Source organism: Pistacia vera, unplaced genomic scaffold, assembly GCF_008641045.1.
Source record: "Pistacia vera cultivar Batoury unplaced genomic scaffold, PisVer_v2 Contig878, whole genome shotgun sequence".
NCBI classification, from domain to species: Eukaryota; Viridiplantae; Streptophyta; class Magnoliopsida; order Sapindales; family Anacardiaceae; genus Pistacia; species Pistacia vera.
This window is the reverse complement of record NW_022196754.1, coordinates 61150-86252: the sequence shown is the minus strand read 5'-3', so window position 1 is coordinate 86252 and position 25103 is coordinate 61150.

Genomic DNA, 25103 nt, shown 5'->3' with positions numbered 1-25103 from the left:
TCCTCTAGAGCATTAAATCGACCTCTTCCTCTACCTCCTCTAAACACTTAAAATTGTTGTTGTGCATGAGGAAAAGTAAAATTATTGGGATGATATGAGGGAGATATTTCTTGGATTGCATTAGAAGGCTGATTCTTAGGTAAAGAGTAAGACTACTGATTATATAACATGACATCTTTAATAGAGTTATTGGATAACAGTGCAGCTGATTGATTTGGCTATAAAAAATCATTTGGTTTAGCCGAAAGAAAATGTGTTGAAGTAGAAGAGAATTCAATATGAACATCTACTACTAAATTAGCATTCTATTTTTCTGATCCAAATTTAAAGTTTTGTGATAAAAATTGTGTTAAATTGTGTTTCATGTAATGTCATAGACTCAAGTTTAGAGGTAAGATTAACTACAACATCTTTGTACTAAACCCCTAGGCCGTCTAGAATATATAGCAACAGTTCACATCTCTTTTGTACTCCAGTTGCTGACAACATATCAGCAATTTCTTTTATTTTAAGTAATCACAAATACTAGATGATCCTTTTGAATTAGTCTGCAACTCAAATAGTAAATGCATTATTTGAGACTTCAGTGATGTTTGTTTTTTAAATTGAAAACTGAATACAAATAAAACATCTTAGTTTATTAAAATTTGCTGCACTCAGACTTAAAGAGGGAAATACAAACAAACCCTTAGACGAATCCTCTATCATCCTTTCAAATGTTAACCAAATTTCACAAGTGGTATTTCATTATGGAAGCGAGTAACCAATTCATTGGTAGTTGATTAATGCGTTTCCTGAGAGTATAGTCAAGATTTACCTAAATGATTTCTTCTGAGTCAGTTCCGGTAGACTTCAATCTAACAATTTGATTAGGACACTTCTCAGCAGTAATTTTGTAGCAATTGGAACAAGGGTGAACGAAGTTGTGACTGGTTGAATCAAACCTAACGTAACGCACTTATCGTTGTTGTTGATCTGCTTATCAGGATTTACAAATAAGTTTTCACTGCTGTTTGGCTGGGAAGAAAGAGAAAGAAAACTTTGTCTATTGACGTTAGTCATGAAAGACTGATATGACAGCTTTTGTATTACAAATTTACAATACTAGCAGTAAGGGTAGCGGGCATAGATCAATAAGACTAATTAGATCATATGCTTGAGTTTAGATCAATAAAACGAATTGTCATGTTTAAATCGTGTTTTTCTTTTTGCCAACCCGAACAGTATATTTAAACTTATTTTACTGAAAATCCAATAAGAACATGACAGTTTAAGTTGTTGACCCAAATAATATTTAGATCGTATTCGGATTGAGAACCCGTTTATTATATGCAACTCCTTTATAAGACGCGGACTCATTCATGACACGCAAACCCATTTATGACAAANAAAAAAAAAAAAAAAAACCATGTTATATGGTAATACTATTATTATATACCATGGCTTTTCCTTTTAAGTTATTATTATATGATTATGTGTATATCTCACTTTGAAAATTATCTATATTTTAGTTTTATGTCCTTTCTTCTCACCTCTTTTAAAAAGTTACTATTTTCAACATCTATTTAAGTACTTAAGATCAGAACTATATGAGCAAAAAATAGTCTTGGATCTGACAAGACCCAATAATAAAATAAATATGTTACGGTCAAAGGCCTTAGCCCAATTCTGGTTTGGCCTACGCTTAAAGTCACCTTGTGAACTGTGCACTATATGAATTGAACTATCATACAAGTTAAGCTAAATCGGGCTCCGGCCCATTAGTCTACAATATTCCATAAATAGAAAATCAGAAATCCATTCTATTTCCTCTTCTACTAAGATCCTAAATCTTGCTCAAATTGGCAAATCTAATCTGATAAGGACAGGAAAACATATTTCTTTCTTGATAGAGATTATTTCCCAAAGTTGGACTAAGTATCCTACTAGGATTCCAATCCCTTGAGTTTACTATATAAACAAAGGCATGCCCTCTCATAAATGATGCAATTTCCATTATTCAAAATCACTTACTTGCTCCTAAGTTTTTGTTCCTGAGAGTTCAACACCTTCGTTGTAATCTTGACCTTCGGCAAGACTCCCAATAATCCTTCTTTCTCTTAATTTTTATTAAATAGTCTATTTCAACTTTGTTGACTTGAGCGTCAGAGTGTCTACGGCAAACATCACCCCGGTGTTTCCTGTAAGCTTCAAGTTTGTCTCATCGTGTGTGCCAGTCCAACAGATTGTCAATGGTTTCAACCCCATAGGATCCATTCTTTCTGTAACCGTAGATTTTTTGCATCTACAATAACTAAAAAAGTAGGTATTATTTTAATAGATCACATTGATTAGATTTTTTTTAACGCATTTAAGGTTTAAGCGAAAAAAAATAATAATTTAACCTCTAAAAATATATATTAATGATTTTAAAGCCATGAATGATTTTGATATGCACTTGAATCGGTAGAGAGACTTCATGGGTAACTTTGAGAATATGTAAAAGATAAGCTCTGGAGGAGGATGAATCGTGGTTTCAATAGTGACACCATTGGTTTCATTTCAGTTAAATATCTTTCATTAATTTTATGAAATTGAGCATCATTAGCATGGTTGTTAGTATTCTACGATGCGCGATACGTATCCTATGATATGATTCGATACAGGTCGCCAATAATACGTATTAAAGAGTGTATTATAAACATTTTGATACGTTGATNGCTCAACACCTTCATCGTAATCCTGACCTTCGACAAGACTCCCAATAATCCTTCTTTCCCTTAATTCTTATTAAATAGTCTCTTTCAACTTTGTTGACTTGAACGTCAGAGTGCCTACGGCAAACACCACCCCGGTGTTTCCTGTAAGCTTCACGTTTGTCTCATCGTATGTGCAAGTCCAACAGATTGTCAATGGTTTCAACCTCATAGGATCCACTCTTTTCGTTGTCAATGGTTTCAACCCCATATGATCCATTCTTTCTGTAACCGTAGATTTTTTACATCTACAATAACTAAAAAAGTAGGTATTATTTAATATATCACATTGATTATATTTTTTTTAATGCATTTAAGGTTTAAGAAAAAAAAAAAAAAAATTAACCTCTGAAAATATATATTAATGATTTTAAAGCCATGAATGATTTTGATATGCACTTGAATCGGTAGAGAGACTTCATGGGTAACTTTGAGAATATGTAGAAGATAAGCTCTGGAGGAGGATGAATCGTGGTTTCAATAGTGACACCATTGGTTTCATTTCAGTTAAATATCTTTCATTAATTTTATGAAATTAAGCATCATTAGCATGGTTGTTAGTATTCTACGATACACGATACGTGTCCTATGATACGATTCGATACGGGTCGTCAACAATACGTATTAGAGAGTGTATTATAAACTTTTTGATACGTTGATATGTATCATATGATACGATACGTATTCGTTTGTATCCTTAAAAATATCGATACAAATTGATATGACTTTATTAATTTAGGCCAAAGGTCCAAAAAAAATTTCAGGTCGAATCCGGGTCACCTAACCCTGTTCACTAAAACCTGCCTAAATTTACCCATTTTGCATGGAGAAAGTGAAAAAGAAGATGTATTGCCCATTTTGCATGATAATAATAACACGTGGAGTTATAGATATTGACATTGATCTTGGAAATGATACGAATGATTGAGAGGAAATGAAATAGATTCTTAAGTTTCTGATTAATTTTAATTATGTAATACCATAAAATTTGTTAATCAATTATGGGGATGATATTAATTTTTAGAAAAAATTTATTATTTTTTTGAAAAAGGTGTATCCTACGATATGATACGATACGCAATACACGATTCGAAAAATTAGGTTTTTGATACACGATACGATACATGATTTGACAACCATGTCCATTAGTACTCAATTTAAAAATTATTNAGTAAGATATTTTCAAGAAATATTTCCTTGTGCCATCAAGAAATGATACCCAAAATATTACATTGATATATTGATCCTCCCTAATTATTTTTGAAGAAAAAATTGATATAAATATAACTTCCTTAGCTGTAAAAGATTGCATAAGTTAAAAGTAATACAATTATTTCGTTCGAAAATTCTCGTTTGATATATATAATTTTGTAGGGGAAAAAAATACTTAATTTGAAATGAAAATTATATCAAAAAAGAAAAAATTAGAAGTGTAAAATAAATATCATATCACTAAATTGAAGTAAGAGAGGTAGATGCTACATGGTCGCAAGACCATCTACTTTTATTGTGAAATGAAAATTACACCAAAAAAGAAACAATAACTTAAAAGTGTAAAATAAATATTATAAGTTTTAAAAAGTGTCATGGTAAAGCAATAAACGTACTATATCAATTCACTTTATTTTTTTATATAAATTTACGTTATGAATAATAATATTTTTAAATTTAAATTTTATTTATTAAATAATACAACGGTAATTGTATTAAATGTAAACTGTAAAGGAGGATTTTAATTAACTACTATTTAGTTAATTCTCAGCTCATAGAATTTCGATATTATTTTAGTTAATGAATGGTTATAGTAAAACTTTTTTAAACTGCTAAGTTGATTAATGATTTTTTTTTCCTTTTTATCATCTATTATTAACATTATTCACAATAATTCAGACACAGAGAGTTCAAACGCTAATAATCTTTCTATTAATTCTTGATTAGTTAAAAACTTTGAGATGCGAGGAGTTCAAGAGAATAATAATAATTAATAAGGGATGCTAATCTTTCCATTAATTTTTTAGTTAACGGCCTGTTCCCACCCAAAAAATAGCCCATTGACAAATTCATATCCACTCATATTTTAAATATCATTTCAGTTCCCAAAACATAATTTTAATAGTAATTTTTGTTGTCAGGAAGGGCAAAATAGTCAAAAGCCCATAATTAATGAGGGCATAATGGTCACCAAACAGTGGCTGTCAGAGAAGAAGAATGGTGCACGTTAGCAGAAGATGGCACAAGTTAGCAACGTTAGATTTGGTAGGTTTTTTTTTCCATTTTTTGGCCAATCCCGGCCTTCAAAATCACTTTTGACACCACCCAGAGAATTCTCATCACCTCTTCTACAAAGCCCAGGCCTCCATTTGTCGTCATCACTTACCAATTCCCACCACCGCCTCCATTCGCTCAGATTTCCAGTCGTTTTTGCTATCGAAAATCGTCCCTACCAACACCAACCGACTCCCTGAATCTTCCTCTCTAAAAGCCCCAACATTCTCGATCCTGTTTGCGCACCAATCGCCAGAGATTGAAGCTTCCCCACCTTAGGGTTTTTTGAGTTTTAATTGGATTAATTGGGTTTGATTTGTACTATTTTTGTTTTTGTTGGGTTGAACTATAATTGATGAATGTTTGTTTATTGATTTTCTGTTTGTTGACACTCCCCAATGCCCGCGGCAATTGCCAACAATGGAAAAGGCTGAGAAAAGAAGAAAGAATAGAGGTTTTTTCTTCAAATCACCTTGTTCTTCACCTAAATCAGAGGATGCCCTAATATTTGAGTAGTAGGTGTTTTAAAAGTTTGAGGGTGGGAAAATGTCAATGGGCCATTTTTTGGGTGGTAACATGTCGTTAACTCTTAATTTTACCCTCTTTTAAATGGAAGATGAGGGCTACTAATAAAATTAATGGGGGGCTACATACAATTATAATGTGCCAATTATCGATTTGTGAGGTCAAAATGAAAAAAAAAATAGAAAAGAGTGTACCAACCAATGCCATCATCTAAAACTTGATGATCTTCAAAACTATAATAGGCCCAAAATTAAATACAGCCCTATATAACTTCAAAACAGAAGCCCAAATGAACTGTTCAAAAGAGCAACAACCTAGTCCAATTCAATGTCTAATCAGTAGAGCACATTGGTAGAAGAAAGAAAACCCAGTTGCGGCCATGACAAAATTATTGTATGACGGCCAAAATCAAGGGGAATTGGGAAGAATTCAGAAAGAGAAAATAACCCCCATAATTTTCTTGTTTAGCCCCCATCTACTTCAAGTGGGCATGCGACTGTAATAAAAACTTTTAAATAAGATTCCACATGTTTTGGAGCTGAGGCCTACTAAAGAACATGTAGACGAACATTTCCAGATTAGATTAAACTGAACAAGATAATGACTATTTTAACCATATAAAGCGTGAAACTGGAAAAAAGGAAATCATCATTGGTTAGACAAGCAGCGTATGATTCCTTTGCACCAACATCAGGCGAATCAAACATTCAATATACTAGTGATCCATATATTGCATTGACTGTCGATTCCACTTAGATTAAAAAAATGGACTGATTTATTAACGAAACAAACAAGGTTATATTGTCATGAATTACTACTTATTTCTAAATTACATTATGAGCACATAGTGATATTATCCAATTTGGATAACACGTTCATTCTCTCGAACAAAATGCTATGATCCTATGAAGAATGGTAATGTTTTCCATATTCTGTTAGTTCCAAAGTTATGAATCTGAGAGCTAATTTCATCAGAACTATTGATTTTCCTAAGTACACATTACCTTTGTGGAAGTACATAGTCGCTTGTCCTTTTTCTTTCAAGTAAAGAAACCGAGTCATATTATTCTTTGGCCCCACAAGTCCAGTTAAATTCCTTCATAGTTTCAAGCTATGGCCATTGGGACGGTGGTACATTTCCCAAATTCCTTTTGTCACCAATATGACTTGCATGAAGTTGATCTCTCGCACATCAATTTGACAGGAGAATTTCCAAATTGGTTGTTAGAGAACAATACAAAATTAGAAATATTTCTGCTCCATAACTCTCTTTCTGGACCACTTTGTTTACCGTTTCATTCTCACCAACATCTAATAATATTGGATACCTCAACCAATTTCTTCCAAGGTCACATTCCAACAGAGATAGGTGCAAAACTACCGAGGTTTATATTTTTAAATATTTCTAAAAATGTTTTTAACGGTAGCACTCCATCTTCTATTGCTAAGATGGACTCATTGGAAAGTCTAGACTTTTCCAATAATCAACTGTCTGGAAAAAGACCTGAAGATTTGGCCACAGGTTGCTCCTCATTGTAGCTGCTTGCTTTATCAAACAACAATTTAGAAGGTGAAGTATTCTTTATAAATTTTAACTTGACAAAATTGATGAGGTTACAACTGGATAAAAATTACTTGGTTGGAATGATCCCAGAAAGCTTATCTAATTGCTCTTTGCTAGGATTGAATCTCGGTGACAATCATTTCTCTGGTATAATCCCAGGATGGTTGGGAAATATGTCAGAATTGGTGGATATTATAATGCCCAATAATCATCTTGAAGGTCAAATTCCTATGGAGTTTTGTAGAATTGATTTTCTTGAAGTTTTGGAACTTTTATACAATAACATGTCTGAGTTCTTACCATCTTGTTTCAAGCGTTTGAAAATCAAACAAGTTCACTTGTCAAGAAATAAGTTACAAGGACAACTCAATGATAGTTCTATTATAGCCTTTCTTTGGTGACATTAGATCTTAGCTACAATCTTTTCAATGGCAGCCTTCCAAATTGGATCGACAGGCTTTCTCTATTACACTACCTCATCTTGGCTAAGAATAATCTAGAAGGTCAATTGTCATTGCAATTGTGCGAGTCGGACCAATTACGTATCTTGGATCTTTCTCGAAACAATTTTAAAGGCTTTATTGTTCCTTGCTTAAATATAAGTGAATTTTATAAGAAAGGATACAATGCTACAACTCTAGCTTCTGGTTTTAAGGATCAAGCTCCTGTTTATAGTCCTTTGCCTGCATTTTCTTATTCTCAAATTGGGCCTCCAAGTAGTAAGAAAGAAAGTATAAAATTCACAGGGAAGAATGCAAAATACTCTTACATTGGTAGAGTTCTCATGTTTATGATCTAATTAATCTTTCTTGCAATAAACTAATAGGTAAACCTTACAATACTCACTAGTTTAAACTTCTCACATGACAATGTGATAGGTCCAATTCCACTGGAATTTTCAAACCTCAAGCAAATTGACAGCTTGGGCCTTTCTTACAACAACTTGAATGGTAAAATTCCTCCTAAGCTTGTTGAAATAGTTACTTTGAATGTTTTCGCAGTAGTCTTATCTGGTAAGACCCCTGAATACATTCTCCAATTTGGAACATTTGAAAACGGTAACTATGAGGGAAATCCCCTGCCTTGTGGAAGGCCACCGTCAAAAGTTTGCAATGAAATTGAACCACCATGTTCAATAGTAACGTCATTGATAGTGACTTCATTGATATGAGCATCTTTTATATTACTTTTACCGTCGTACATAATTATTCTCTTGGGATATATTATAGTCCTGTATATAAATATTTATTGGAGACAAACATGCTTTTATCTTGTTGAGATGTCGATGACTTCCTGCTATTATTTTGTTGTCGATCATTTCTTTTAGCAATTCTGTCATCATTTCTTTGACCAAAGCTCAGGGGTTTAAAGTAATTATCCAAAGCTTTAAATATATCAAATTTGATTTAATTGATTTTTTCTCTTTTGGACTCAAACGAAAATCTTATCCAAGATCTTGAGATAAAGTGAACAGTTAGCAATTAATTTTATGAAAGCAAATAATGAATACGGTCTAAATAAAATAATGACATTAATTGCATCTCTACAAGATAAATCATATTGGATAGTTGCAATAGATTATGAATTTAGATATGATAATTTATTTTTTGGATTATTTGAAATATATATTTTTGTTTTAAATCTCCCCGGGTTGTAGCCTAGGCAAGCCACGCCCTTCCTACCCCCTTGGACAATTTTACGTAGAAGCGTTCCAATTGAATTGATTTTGGGTTTGTTTTTGTTAAAATTTCACAACTTCTCTAGAAAGGAACATACTGCAAAATATAGATATCAAAATGCATTTACAAATTCTTAATTAATATGTGCTCTAAGATATATATTAGCTCCATATATGTATGAAAAATTAATTGTTAATAAATTTTTATACATATTTGACAACCTCTAAATTAAAGTAAATCAAGGTTTGAAAATTTGTGTCATCAAACACTTTTCATAAAGTTGTATGAAAATAACTTAATTTTTTTAGTTATTTTACTTCAAAAATTAATTAAATTAATTAACCTTATCCTTGCTTTATTGAAATCTTAAACATGTGAAAACATGATTAATCTTATAGACTTTTATTTCTTATTGAAAACCATTGGCGGGAAGGGAACATATATTTGAACCTTTGATTCTCTTGGTTGTTTTTTATTTCCTTTTTTCTCCCATATTATACTTAAACTTCAGCTTTTCTCTTTCTTTGGAATAATGCCAAAGTTGGGTTCAATCGGCATAAAAAGTTCGATGTGAAGATAGTTTTTTAATAAGAATAATGTTACATTTACACCATTTTATAAATATCATGATGTGGCATATGCTATAACCACACAAATTTTATTATATTATTAAAATTTCAAAATAATTAAAAATTTGTGTGATTGTAACATATGTCACATCATGATGTAATAAAAATTGTGTAAAAGAGTGATGTAAGTTTAGTATTACTCTTTTAATAATTTGTCTGATTTATTGCGGCAGAATTGATTCAGTCGATGCAAAAGAGGTGATTCAATCGGTGCAAAAAAATAAATTAAAATTATAGAAAAATGGAAAGTTGTTGAATTAAACCCTTACAAGAAGTTACAAGTGGAAATGATACTTTAATATCTTGTTGATATTTGGTCTTTTTAATTTTATTTTTTTCACTAGAAGAAGCAACTTTATTGGGTAGAAAAAAAAGTTATAAAAGAACGGAAAGTTCCATACAAGAAGTTATAAGGGCGGATAATATCTTGATGGGTGAGGATATTATCAAGTTAAATTTTTAACTAAAAATGGTGACATAAGTTTTCAACCTTTGATTTTCTTCAATCTAACGATTCTAAATGAATAGTTACAAATAGTTAGTTTACGTATCTCTTCACCACTTTTGAAATAATTAGATATGATTTAAAAATGGTTATTGATTAGCATCTCAAATTAAGTTAAAAATTTATGTTACTATAGCCTAACTTTACACTAATATATTGTTTGTTTTTCGGTTGACTCATTTTGCAATTCACTGGGTAGAAAAAGAAAAACATTAACTTGAATAATTTTTATTTAAGTTGTGGAATATTTTTGTTCAATCACGTTTTAAGTAATAATATTCAATAAGATAATTTGCTCAAAAGTATTACATTGATACCCAAAATATTTCATTGATATACTGATCCTCCCCAATTATTTGGAAAAGTCGTTTAAGGATATAATCAACAAATATTTCCTTGAGCCATGAAAAAATGATACCCAAAATATTACATTGATATACAGGAATAAATTACATAAAGTAATTTATAACATCAATTTGATAACAGAGTGTCATTTTAATCATATTTAAACTCTAAATAATAAAAGAACATATTATGTGTTATGCCTAAAAAGTCACGTTTATGTCAGCTCAATAAATGTCTATTTGTACTAGCTGTTAAGCCCATATCTTCTTAAAGATATTCATATCAACCATATCTCATTTGAAGAGAGGAACGGATGAGAGCGTTCCATGTGTTAAAGCAACTTGCAAAACACTCATTACATCGAGTGCAAAGGGGTTTAAATGGGCACTTCTCTTCCCAAAAATGGAGGCTGGGCATATGAGGGTTAGACATAGATTTGAGCTTCATTATTTCTCTCTGTAAACATTGTATTTCTCCATCTTTGTATGCCTTACGGGCAATATCATAGAAATAGTCAGAGATCAATAAAATAACAGTGGATGTAGGATTCGCTTTTGAGCATCCGAACCACTATAAAAATCCTCTCTTGCCAATCTATTATTTATGTTCCTGCAACATATATATATCCTCAGCACAATATTCAAATCTCAAGGATCCATCACGTGTGATTTCTAAGGCTCTATTAGCACTTTGCACGTGCGAGTCGTTGGTGTCCAAAATCAAGCGTCAACAATTTGGTGGCCCATGCAGGTCCGAACCTGTGTCAGAGTTCTCCGATCACGTGGCCAGATCGCAGATCACACGCGTCAGAGCTCTCCAATCGCGTGGCCAGATTGCAGATGGCACGCGTCAGAGTTCTCCAATCGTGTGGCCAGATCACAGATCGCACGCATCAGAGCTCTCCAATCGCGTGGCCAGATCTCAGATCGCATGCGTTAGAATTCTCCAATCGCGTGGCCAGATCGGTGATCGCACGCGTCAGAGTTCTCCGATCGCGTGGCCAGGTCGTAGATTGCACGCATCAGAGCTTTCCAATCACGTGGCCAGATCGTTGATTGCACACGTCAGAGCTCCGATCGCGTGGCCAAATTGTAGATCGCACGCATCAAAGTTCTTCGATCGCGTGACCAGATAGCAAATCGCACGCCCAGGTCGTCCCGATCTTCGGCTTCAGATCGTTGATCTTTAGCTCTCCAATCTCGTGTTCAGATCGCTGATCACACACTCAGATCGTCTTGATCTTCAGTTTTAGATCGCTGATCTTTAGCTTCAAATCACGTGTTCGGATCGTTGATCGCACACTAAGATCGCTAATCTCTTGTTCTCTGGTCGAGCTCGTTTTGCTCAGATTGAGCTCATTTTGGTTTTAGGTCGAGCTCGTTTTGCTTAGATTGAGCTCATTTTGCTTTTAAGTCAAGCTCGTTTTGCTCTCATGTTGAGCTTGTTTTGCTCAGATTAAGCTCGTTTTGCTCTCAAATTGAGCTTGTTTGCTCAATTGAGCTCATTTTGCTCTCAGATTGAGCTCGTTTTGCTCTTAAGTTGAGCTCATTTTGTTGTCAGGTTGAGCTCGTTTTGCTCTCATGTTGAGCTCGTTTTGCTCTCATGTTGAGCTCGTTTTGCTCTCATGAGCTCGTTTTGCTCAGATTGAGCTCATTTTGCTCATGTTAAGCTCGTTTTGCTTAGGTTGAGCTTTTTTTACTCTCAGGTTTAACTCGTTTTGCTAAGATTGAGCTCGTTTTGCTCTCAGATTGAGCTCGTTTTGCTCTTATGTTGAGCTCGTTTTGCTCAGATTGAGCTCGTTTTGCTCTCAGGTTGAGCTCATTTAACTCAGATTGAGCTCGTTTTGCTCTTAGATCGTAGTCCTAACTCTCAGCACTCGATCGCGCCAGGAATAGTTCGAGCTCTTCAGTTCGAGACTACAGCCTATAGTGCAACAGCCATTTAGATCAAAGACTTGAGTTTTTTAAGCACGATTACGCACTCCAAAAACTGGGGGGCTTCTGTTATGCCTAAAAAGTCACACTTATGTCAGCTCAATAAATGTCTCTTTGTGCTAGTTGTCAAGCCCATATCTCCTCAAAGATATTCATACCAACCATATCTCCTTTGAAGAGAGGAACGAATGAGAGTGTTCCATGTCTCAAAGCAACTTGCAAAACACTCATTACATTGAGTGCAAAGGGGTTTAAATGGGCACTTCTCTTCCCGAAAAGGGAGGCTGGACATACGAGGGTTAGACATAGATTTGAGCTTTATTATTTTTCTCTGTAAACACTGTATTTCTCCATCTTTGTATGCCTTACGGGCAATATCATATAAATAGTCAGAGATCAATAAAATAACAGTGGACGTAGGATTCGCTTTTCAGCATCCGAACCACTATAAAAACCCTCTCTTGCTAGTCTATTATTTATATTCCTATAACATATATATATCATCAGCACCATATTCAAATCTCATAGATCCATCACGTGTGATTTATAAGGCTCTCTTAGCACTTTGCACGTGTGAGTCGTTGGCGTTTAAAATCAAGCGTCAACATTATGTATAAAATTATTTTAAAATATCATATGCATAATGGATAAAAGTTTCGGTATTGTCGTAATACTCAGCGATTTTTGTATTCTTATTTCATCTAAGAGTCCACTTGGTACGGCTTCTTCTAGTAGAGCTTATAGAAGAAAAACTTAATTATTAGATTAGAGCTTACAAGAGTATAGCTTTTATGAACAATTTGTTAGTTGTTTGGTTAAAAATATGTAAGAGAATTTTCTAGTATTAATTTACCCAAAAAGACTTTAACGTAGAATAGTAAATGACATCAAATTAATAAAGTTTCTTTATTCAACAAATAGACCAAAAGATAGTAAAGCAATATGAGATGATGAATTGGCCACAAAATGTTCATTTAATCAATAAGGTAAAGCGAAAAAGTGAAGAATTTGAATCCTCTTTTTAACTTCAAAATTCAAAATTTAGAAAGCAATCATGGTCACAGCTTCATAAACACCAAAATTTAGAAATTTTGGTTGAGGTTCGATTATCACGAGATTCATGTCTATATTTATATATGGAAGATTAATTTATGACTTAAAACAAAAATGACCCAGAAACTACAAAAATCACATAATATCTTTCAATTACTGCAAATAAAACATAAATAAACAGAGTAAAGATATCTTTAAAATTTCAACAATTTAAATAAGCTTAGAAAGAGCTACAAATTGTAGATTAGCTTATTTAAAATTTTATAAGCATTTTTAAAATGCAACCAAAAGTACTTATAGCTTTAAATATACTCTTTTAATATAGCTCAACGAAACAAACTAATAAACTTTTCAGCTTAAAACTGTACTGTAGAAAATAAGCAGCGGTAAAGTAATTAAGGAAGATTTCTTTCAGACGGAATAAGCTCAAAATTTGAAATTCCACAAGTTACTTCATCAAATCCTTTTAAGGGAATTTATTAAGACAACAAAAAATCCAACTCTTATTTAATTACTAATGAGATATTTCAAGTCTTATTAAACTTCATTTTTGTAATCAACCGTCAATAAATTTATGTAATCTGTCTTCACCTGCCCAGTGAATTTACAATTTGATGTCCTTAGTTAGAAATACAGTCTTAATTTGATGTGGTTGTAATCAAGTAGGTAGGCTTCCTACCAATAAAATAATAAGTTCAGACAGAGAAGTGCACAATTTTGTGCTTTATCGTACATAAATTAAGGTAAATGTTTGTGTTTTGTCATAGATAGGTGAGCTCAGCTCCCTTATTGTACTGTCTTACAATATACATGTTAGCTCCATGTTAATGGATGATTAATTTATATGTTCCTAGTTATTCCTTTCCTTTTCCAGCATACATAATAATTATTTAATTGAATCATGTCATTGCTGACCCAAACTTTTTTATTTACGAGTTTGTAGAAATGTCATTTCTACATTGAGCTTTTGCATTGTACAATCTCTTTTTCTTGTCAAAGAGACATTTTTACATGGCTTCTTCTTCGTCTTTTTCCTCCATTATCCTTCAATCAAAATATGAAGTGTTCCTGAGTTTTAGAGGAGAGGATACTCGTGATACCTTTACTAGTCATCTCTTTGCTGCATTGTGTCAAAAACAAATTCAAACCTTCATTGATGATGATAGACTTAAGAGTACTGATATTGTTGTTCCATCTTATTGTAAGAAGGCTTCTCATTTTGGTGTACCATTTTTTAAGTCTCCAAAAGGTTCTTCTTGTTGTAGTTCACAAATAAGTGTACCAATATTTCTAAGGGGAAATAACTTACACCTACCCAAGGTTTGGCAAAACGACGATTGGTACCTAAAAGGTTTCAAAACGACAAACAGGTACCTTCCATTAGTGAAAAAACTAGAATGTCCTTTGAGAAATATTAGTTTATTTTTTAATTACTTTTAGACCCCTCAAGTTTATTAATTCCATCAAATACCCCCAGAAAAAAGTTTAAAAATTAATAGAAACACCCCCACCCACCCTTACTTGCCAGATTCCGATGGCCACTGTCGGTAGTAGCCGAAATCTGTCATAACGGTGTACGCCACCACTAGAAATGGCCTGTAATTTACCGATATGGCCTTTTCCGGCCAAATCTGGTCGTTGACGGTTGCAACACTTTAGCGACGGCCAAAGATGTGGCCGTCGTTGACAATCAACGATGGCCATTTCTTCGGCCATCAGTTTCTGGCCAGATTTGGCCTTTTCACGTTAGATCTGGCCTTTTTCGACCATATCCATGGTGGACTGACCGGAAAAGCCATATCTGTGAATTACCAGCTATTTATGGTGGTGGTATAGACCGTTGTGACAGATTTCGGTGGGTCTAAAAGTAATTAAAAAATAGACTAATATTTCTCAAAGGGCATTCTAGTCTTTTCACTAACGAAAGGTACTTATTTGTCATTTTGAAACATTTTGGGTACCAATCATTATTTTGCCAAACCTTGGGTAGGTATAAGTTGTTCGGCCATATTTCTAATAAAAATATCTTGTTATGCCATAGGCTTGGACACCCTTATATATATGATCAAATTCTAAAGCATGTTGTTTCTAAACCGTACTCTTTTACGTCTTTTGTGCACAATATTTCATGTTGCATGTTCAACTTCTAAAATGTAAATATCAATCTTCTTTTCCTCTCTCTATTTGAATCAGTCTTCTCTAACCTGTAGGGAGATGCTTTCCAAAGAAGGTTATAGATATTAAACTTCTCTAGTGATCTCTTGGGTTTATCGTGTAAAAATAAAAATGTGATCTAGCTTTTGTCCAACCAAACAAGGGAATGGGTTTATTCCACCAAACCAAACACCCCCATAGTTCCCAACCTAATTTCCACGCAACTATGCTCAATCCGACAAAGACTTTAAGTCTTCAATGCTAATCAACTCACCTTTCTCTAAAAGATTGAATTTTTCTTTTTTTTGAAGAGGTGGTGACATGACTGATCTCCATTTCTAAACCACGAATTCAACCATCAAGCCTTTTTTTTTTTTTTTTTTAAAGCCTCTATGTCCCACACTTGAAGGTATAAGGCTAATTTTCGACCGAGACTTGGGTTAATATCCCTAACTATGAATTGCTTATAGAGAGATTCAAACTCCTCACATTGTAGGTAAAATTCGTCCACTAAAAGTCCAGTTACTAGTTATAGTGTATACATATATTCATGAAAATTATAGGATGCAAAAGTTTTAAGATTTTTAACATGAGAAACAAATATTAATGTATTGATCATTGGATTTTGATTTTGGCGTAAAACAATGTTGCTTATTAATTATTATCAATGTTGCTTATTATCAACTTAGAAGTAGAATATATTTGGAGGCCAAATAATAGCGACTTTTCTTTTGGCCCTAGCTTAAATTGACATATAGACTTTCTAGGTAAAGAGTCATACAAAAACAATTGATGGCAATTTATTTGCTTTTGTCACTTCGAAGAGTTCAATGAATTTGGGCTAGATATTTTGTCTGTCATAGATGCTGAACCTTGTGGGCCTTTATGTTCAGCAGAACAATCTTTTTGGTCCACTTGATGGGCTCTTCTTGAATTCTATAATGGCTTGGAGGATTGAAACAATGAACTTGAGTAATAATGTCTTTGATGGTGCGTTGCCACAATCTTTGGGCAACCTTTCCTACCTAACGAATTTGGATCTGCATGAAAATAAGTTTTCAGGAGAGATTCCTCCAGAGCTTGGTAACCTGATGCAACTGGAATATTTTGATGTTTCAAGGAACAAGTTATCTTGGCAGATTCCAGAGAAGATGTGCCATTTGGTTAATCTGCAATACCTGAATTTGGCAGACAATGGATTGGAAGGGCTGGTTCCTGAAAGTGGTATTTGCCAAAACTTATCTAAAATTACACTTGTCGGGAAGAAAGATCTGTGTGGGAGAGTCCTGGGTTTAGATTGCCAGATCAGAACCCATGATAAATCAGCACTGTTAAATGCTTGGGGACTTGCTGGATGATAGGCCATGACGTTGGGATGAGTTGGGACATGAAGAACGCGGCTTGCATGCTCTGTTTTACGTGGGGTAGTTCAGTTATTAGCTTGCTTGCATGCTCTGTTTTACATGGGGTGTAGTTCAGTTATTAGTAGTTCAGTTATTAGCTTGTAGTTTCCTTTTTATTTCAGTTTTAGTGTAAGTGGCTTTGCTTATTTAAGCAGCCGAAACTTATCAATGAAAGGGAAGTAATTATTTCTATGCAAATTGTGGTACACTTCTCACCCGAAGAGAAGACAAAGTATCTGATCATTTTATTCTCTGCATTTGGGACCTATAACTGGCACTACAAGAAAACTGACATTTGGCTTCAAGCAAAATTAGACGCAGAAAGTAACATTTAGACGCTAATATATTTTTCGCGTCTAAATTTCGTAGTCGCCAGTTAGTCGCAGTATCGCTGTCGTAGATTCCTAACGCGTCTAAATTGTTGTTTAGACGCAGAAAGATTTTTTTTAGCGACCAACAAATTAGTCACTAATTGCTTGTCAAAATAGTCCCCCAACTAGACGTTAATAGTTCAAGGGTAATTTGGTAAAATTGTATAGCGACTAATCAATTAGTTGCAAAATATACCTTTTAGTGTCTAATAATTTGTCGCGAATGCCACAAAAATTAGACGCCGAAGGTGTAAGGGTAATTTCGTCAAAGGTATTCACAACTATTTGATTAGTCAACGAATGTAAATTTTGGTGACCAAAATTTAGTAGTTAATTATAGTCATTTTAGACGCTGAATGTGGAATCCAATAGATTTTCGTGACTATTTTATTAGTGACCGAATGTATATTTTGGTGACCAAAATTTAGTGGTTAATTATAGTCATTTTAGACGCTGAATGTGAAATCCAATAGGTTTTCGTGACTATTTTATTAGTGGCAGAATATATCATTTAGTGACCAAAAATTTAGTGGTTAATTATAATCATTTTAGATGCTGAATGTGAAATCCAAAAGGTTTTCGAGACTATTTTTTAGATGCTGAATGTGAAAGCATTATACTAAATTACATTTTGCTACTAAAACATTAGTTGCAGAATGTGTTTTTTTAGAGCATTTCGTATTGACCTTCAGTGGAATGCAATTATGCTAAATTACTTGTTGCTACTAAAAAATTAGTTGCAAAATGTATTTTTTTTTAGAGCATTTTGTATTGACCTACATTATACATTCAACATTAACTTTTTAATTGACACAATATAAAATTTTTTTTTTTATATCAAATATCATATTTTCATACATATATATATAGTCCATACATGGATTTTTATGCATGATGAGCAATAAAAATCCAAAATGCCCTATCACATGTGCATAACCAAAAAAAAATAGCATGCAACCACATTTTTAGCCCACTACCTATCTATCTGCAGTGGATTGATGCTCAGTCTGTGAAAATGCAAAATTTTGGTTAAATCCGGATGCTTTACCCATAACTTCCTCACATGTTTCAGCTTCTGTTTTTTGACTTTCCCTTGCTTGTGTTTCATCTTGCAGCTCTATCATTTTTTCCTACCATCAATTCAATGCATAATCAATAAGTCAACCAACAACTATATAGCAACATAAAAGAATATTGCAGCACCAAAAAAAAAAAAAAATTTTGATGGAGTAGATAAGCAAGTATCTAAAACATTATCAATCTAATACTAAACAAACATTTTCTGACATAAAGTTTTTATATTCAAAACTGTGAAATTATATGTTTTATTGTTTATTACCATCACCTAATGGAGGTCTGGATTAAAAAAAAGTGTGGATGTCCACATGGGGCTCCGTGACATCAATGTCAAACTTGGTCTAAATTCATCAATAATGTACATGTATTAAACTTATATGGGTATTATATATTATTTTCATAAGGAAGTATGACTTTTCTGTATGTGGAAATATAGTTAATTTGATCATTAACTATATTTACACATACAGAAAATAGTAAAGAGTACATATAGTCATACAAGCATACCATCAGAATCGTTAATCCAAAATTCCCATGGGAAATGAGAATATCAGTTTAATATTGGAAAACGAAGCAAATGTACACAACTAATCACCAATAATTCATATCCTACAAGTTATTTAATGATTTTATAAATACACATTGATTTTATGTGCAATCTGATGCAGACTACAAGTTGAATAACTGTTTCCAACCGCACTCTACAACATGAAATCTACAAATATCATAATTGCAGGTAATTGCAATTTCATTGAGCACACATGAAAGAAGAGAGAACCAAGCAGCTGGGTTCTGATTATAGTTATACAAGAACGACAACAACAATTAATGAAAGTAGGATAATTATCATATACGATTACAACGCACGTTTGACTAAAGTCAGATCACTTTAGTACGGAATGAGCAAGCATTAACCTCTTGCAGGAGTAAACCCTCTTATTTGATGTATAAAATAAAATAGCATATGACTAAAACTACCCTTGATTTGCAATTTAGTATAATTTAGAAGGATGCTCGGTTCATTTTCAAGGCAAATTACAATATTTAGTAAAATCATCAACCACAGGGCATATATATATATAGAGAGAGAGAGAGAGAGAGAGAGAGAGAGAGAAATGGATGTATAATCATTTAGACTTCAAATCTAGAAGTTTATTATGGCATATTCTTCAGTAAAACCGAATACGAGCTAATGTCGTTGGTTCTAGTTCTACAACCCATGCATCAATGATATGTAGTAGTTTTGAGTTGTCTAATTGTAATTTAGGTTTTATGAATGTTGTTGCATACCAGAGATATAGTTAACTTCTAATATTGTGTTCTACTTCAGTTTTAAGTGCTCATCTGCTCATCTCATCAAGTTACAAATTCATTAGTACTGATTGAATGATGTTACAGTCCTCACCTCTTAATAACATTTATCTTCTATAATAACTTCTCAAAATCTTTTTACTATTTGGCACTCTGTTCATACTCCACTCTCAAGGACACTTGGGAATGAAATCCTTGAAAATTAAGACACTAACAGAAAGTTAAAACACTTTACAACTGGAGCAGTTCTCACAAAAACATTCATCTACATACAATTTTGAGGACTGAACAGTAATTGAAACAAATGGAACAATAGGATCAATAGGATGAAAGAAAGTACGTAGCTTTGGGAACATGTCATGGCTTACCCAAGAAGGAAAACAAAGTCTTAGGTTGTCAATATTGCTTGACCTTTGCAGTGATACCAGATGGGGCAAGATGGCAACTGCTTCAAGATAGATTGAGAAACTCTAAATATTCTGTCAAAACAAGGTGGATTTTCCATCAGAAATCAAATCTATTCCATCAAAGTTTTCTCTCACCTCTCTTGCCCACCACTCTCTCTCCATAGTACTTATAAACTTGCTATATCTATCATCTCTATAGCAGATATGAAACAAGCTTGGAACCGTATTTGGAAAAGAATAACAAGAAATACACAGAAATTATTTCCATAACAAGTAGTTGAACTTGAAAATAACTAAATGGCATTTTATGTATTTTGGACTTCGAAACACTGAAGTCTTCTTCTACTTCTCGTGCAAAAGCATTTTCCCTATGTCTGAACTGCTGTAAAAAAAATATACATTGCATTCTTGGATCATGAAACCCATAACCCATGATCACCATTAAACCCCATCAATAACCCAAAGAAAAAAAGAAGAAGCAAAAACTAAGTTGTGTGTATCATCAGTCAACTAAAAAATGATTTCAGGACACATTAAAAAACAAAAAACGCTAAGCACAAAAAATTTTACAGTTTCTTCCACAACCGAATGCTAAACTAAACTTCATAAATAATAATAAAAATAAAAACCCCACAGAAAAATAAATAAATATATATATATTCACAAATATTCCCCTCATTTCTTCCAAAAAATCACACAGAGAAACAAGACCCCTAAATCAATCACCCTATAATCACACGACCCACGAGTAACCGAAAACCCAAACACCAAATTGAATACAAACCCCAAATGCAGAAGATCTAACGATCTAAACCCAAAAGCAAAAACTCAACTAAAACCACCCAAAAAAACAACCAAATCGAACCTTAAACACCATTTTCAACAAACCTTCAACAAATAATCAACAAAACAAAGCAGATCCGGAGGAAACCGCACACAAACTGGGTCATGACAAAAATTGGCATATGGTTGACAAACATATAACCTATTGGGGTAATCGCCACGGATTTGCGTGGAGAAGAAATTAGGAATTTGGGGAAACAGGGAGGGATTTGCGTGGAGAAGAGAAGGGGTAGGTAAGGTTATGAGATTGGGAATTTGGGGAAATAGGTAGGGATTTGCGTGGAGAAGATTGGGAGTTTGGGGAAAGGCTTACTTTATATAGGTTAGGGTTTTCTATAAATAACTTTAAAAAGTAAGGCTTGTAATTAGTTGTTTAATTTTTCAATATAATTATATTTTGCAAACAAATCAATTTGCAACTAAATTTTTAGTCAGGAAAGAATTAGTTATAGTTGCAAGTCTTGCGGGAACAAATAATTTGGGGGGAAGATTAATTTTTCAACTTAAATTGGCAACTAAACCGAATTTAGTTGCTGTATATATTTTTTTGCAACTATTGTTAATATGAACACAAACATTGTTGCTAAAAATGCCTTAGGGCCCTTGTAATTATTGTCCAAATATGGGATATTTTGGTAATTTAATTTTTTAGTAACTAATCATAGTAGTTACTAATACATTCTTAATTAATTGCAACTAGTTTAGTACTAATGGGTAGTTGCAAATTTTTTTTTTTTTATAACCAATAATGTTGATGCAAAATAAAATATTTTAGATGCAAATTGTCAAATTATGGAGGGAAAAATGGCCCACCAAAAATTGCAACTAAATTTATTAGTCACTAACGTAACTTATTCTGCAACTAACAAAATAGTCGCACAACATTAACTTTAGATGCCAAAAGTTGGAACATGTGAACCCCCAAATTGAGTTGCTCTTTGCCCGACCAATGGCAATTTAGTTGGTAAATGTAGCCTTTTTGCAACTAATTCTGATTAGTTGCTAAAAAATTAGTTGTAGAATGTAGTTTTTCTTGTAGTGTGGAATTGTGGTCGGAAGTGCATTGATCATTTTAACTGTAGTATGTGCTCTGCGGAAATGGATGGTAAGAAGCCGCAGGCAAAATGATCCTGAGGATAATGAGGAGAGCAAGCTAAATAGTTTCATTGAATAAGATCTCTATTTGTTAAGTAGTAGCAGATCCAAGGAGCCTTTGAGCATCAACGTTGCTACATTTGGGCAGCCTCTCCTGAAATTAACCTTGGTTGACATTATTGAAGCCACCAACAACTTCTGCAAGACAAACATAATTGGAGACGGTGGTTTTGGAACTGTATGCAAAGCCACTTTGTGTGATGAGAAATCTGTTGCAGTTAAGAAGTTAAGCGAGGCTAAAACACAGGGTAACTGAGAATTCATCGCTGAAATGGAAACCTTGGGTAAAGTGAAACACCAAAATCTTGTGCCATTGCTAGGATACTGCTCATATGGTGAGGAGAAGGTCCTTGTTTATGAATACATGGTAAACGGGAGCTTAGATCTTTGGCTAAGGAATCGCACTATAGCTCTAGAAGTCCTCGATTGGCCTAAACGTTACAAAATTGCATGTGGTGCTGCTCAAGGGCTAGCTTTTCTTCACCATGGTTTCATCCCTTACATCATCCACAGGGATATCAAAGCCAGCAACATCTTGCTAAATGAAGACTTTGAGGCAAAGGTTGCTGACTTTGGACTGGCTAAACTGATAAGTGCCTGTGAAACCCATGTCAGCACCGACATTGCCGGAACATTTGGTTACATTCCACCAGAGTACGGTCAGAGTGGCAGATCTACCACAAGAGGAGATGTTTATAGCTTTGGAGTGATCCTTATTGGTGACTGGGAAAGAGCCAACTGGACCTGACTTCAAAGAGAAAGAAGGCGGCAATTTGGTGGGATGGGTGTTTCAGAAGATTAAGAAAGCGCAGGCTGTTGATGTTCTGGATCCTACCGTCCTCAATGCGGATTCAAAGCTAATGATGCTTCAAGTTCTGCAGATTGCTGCTGTATGCCTCTCAGATAATCCTGCTAAGAGGCCAACAATGCTTCAAGCATTAAAACTCCTTAAAGGAATCAGAGATGTCTGAATAGAAGTGGGCAAGTAATTACAGGTTTGCCTAATTTAACTCTTGATTTTGTTGATTCATATATGTTCTATTTCTTTCATAAGTATGCACGACACCAAATATAGTAGCTAGCAACGTACAAGCCTAAGCCCTTGCATGCATATAGAACCAAAAAAAAAAAAAAAAAAAAAAAAAAAAAAAAAAAAAAAAAAAAAAAAGGTAATAGGCTAATTGGGACTGGATGTAGCCACGTAAATTCATTTGTGCAGTTTGATTTATGATTGATTTCTTGATTAAAGTTCACCTTTTCAACTGAAAAAGTTTACATAGGAACATTTACTTGATGAAACATAAGTTTTTTGTTCATAAAAGTCAATTCACTTTCCGTATTGTTTCTAAAGAAATAATTGCAAAATGCTTTTTTTGATGTATAGTTTCTGGTGGCATTATCTCAATATTTCTGATAGACTATTTCTTCATAGGAGATCTTTCTACTTGCTTTATCATGTGGTTTGATGATATCAATGCAAAAGAATCATTCTATTTTTATATGCCAAAGATATCAAGCATTGTTTTTCTTTTTGTTTATCTGTCTAGTTCTGTAATGCAGTGCCCTGTCCAAGTTTGTAAATAAGGCAGCTGATGGCGGGATCACTGCTCTCCATATGGCTGCATTGAATGGATATTTTGATTGTGTACAGCTTTTACTTGATCTTCATGCAAATGTATCTGCGGTGACATTTCATTATGGAACATCGGTGGATTTAATAGGTTTGCTCTTGTATTTGATTCTTAACCCTTTTGTGCATAATCTCTATGTAGTCAATGCTTGAAATGACATATCCATATTTATTTCTAGAAGCTGGAAGCTCTCCTTTGCATTATGCTGCTTGTGGAGGAAATTTAAAATGCTGTCAGGTGAGAATTCTAATACCCTTTAAAGATTTTCATAAGTGACCTTTAGTTCCCTTTTAACTTTGAGATGACAATCGTACTATTTCTGCAGATCCTTCTTGCAAGGGGTGCAAGTCGTATGTCTTAGAACTGCAATGGGTAATTAATTGCCTATGGTTTCTCTTGCAGTGTGTGCTGTATAGAATTCAAACATTGGTTGATTTTGTTTATGATTGGGAGGTAATAAATAACATATTTCTGTTTGTGCAAATATGACACGTTGCAAGTAATCTTTGCAGAGAGTGTGGGTTGCAATCCTCAGATGATGCTGATACTTGTGCTGTCTGCCTGGAGAGAGAGAGCATGCACTGTAGCTGCTGAAGGTTCCTTCTTTCTTTGACTATTTTTATTTTTATTTTTTCAAATGTTGTTTGACTTTGATCTCTGTATTATCTGATTAAGATGTCTTTATTAGCTTGTGATGGTGTAGCTCTAAAACAAGGAACATTACTTTCATAATTAATTCCTTCATTGTTGTTAATACCAGCATCCTTTCTGTTTGGTTCATTCTGTGCGTAGGTTTTCTTTAACAATAATTTTGTGAAAAACTCTATATTCAACCCTAATTGGGTGAATAGTATCACCTAAGATAGGCCTAATTGGGTGAATTTACTTTTTAATGGAGCCCATAATCCCACTTAGTAAAGCCCATAAACATAAAACGCTTCAACCTGATCATAAATGATAACAAAATCAAAATTTTAACCAAGTTTCACTCTCATGTTAAACTTCAACTTGTTCGGTTTTCGAATAAATCAAGATGATGCCCACTCTACCCGACTAAAATCGAATTATTTGATAAAAGCTATCTCTATATAATTTAGAGAAACATTACTAGAACTAAAGCAAGTTAAAGCATTTGTAGAGTTCAATTTGTAGATTTTGCTTGCATTCAAAATAGATACAATAAAAGCATATATAAGCTAGTTTCGTCCTCATCAGAAAGTTTTAATTATAGTGTTACTTTGTTTCAATAGGCAAAGTCAAAACCGATGATTGAAAATTCTAAAGTAAATATAAAATTTTAAGAAATTATACCTCTAATAATAAAACTAACAACAACATAACATATTAGCGTTAACATAAAATGTTACATATTGATAAATCCTGATTTTCTGTCATTACTCTGATGAAAAACGAAAAACCCAGATAAAAAATATTTGGAATCAAAAATTGAGATTCCCATATGTTATACCTGCTCGCAACCGATCAACCAAAACAACCACAAATCACACAGCATAGAA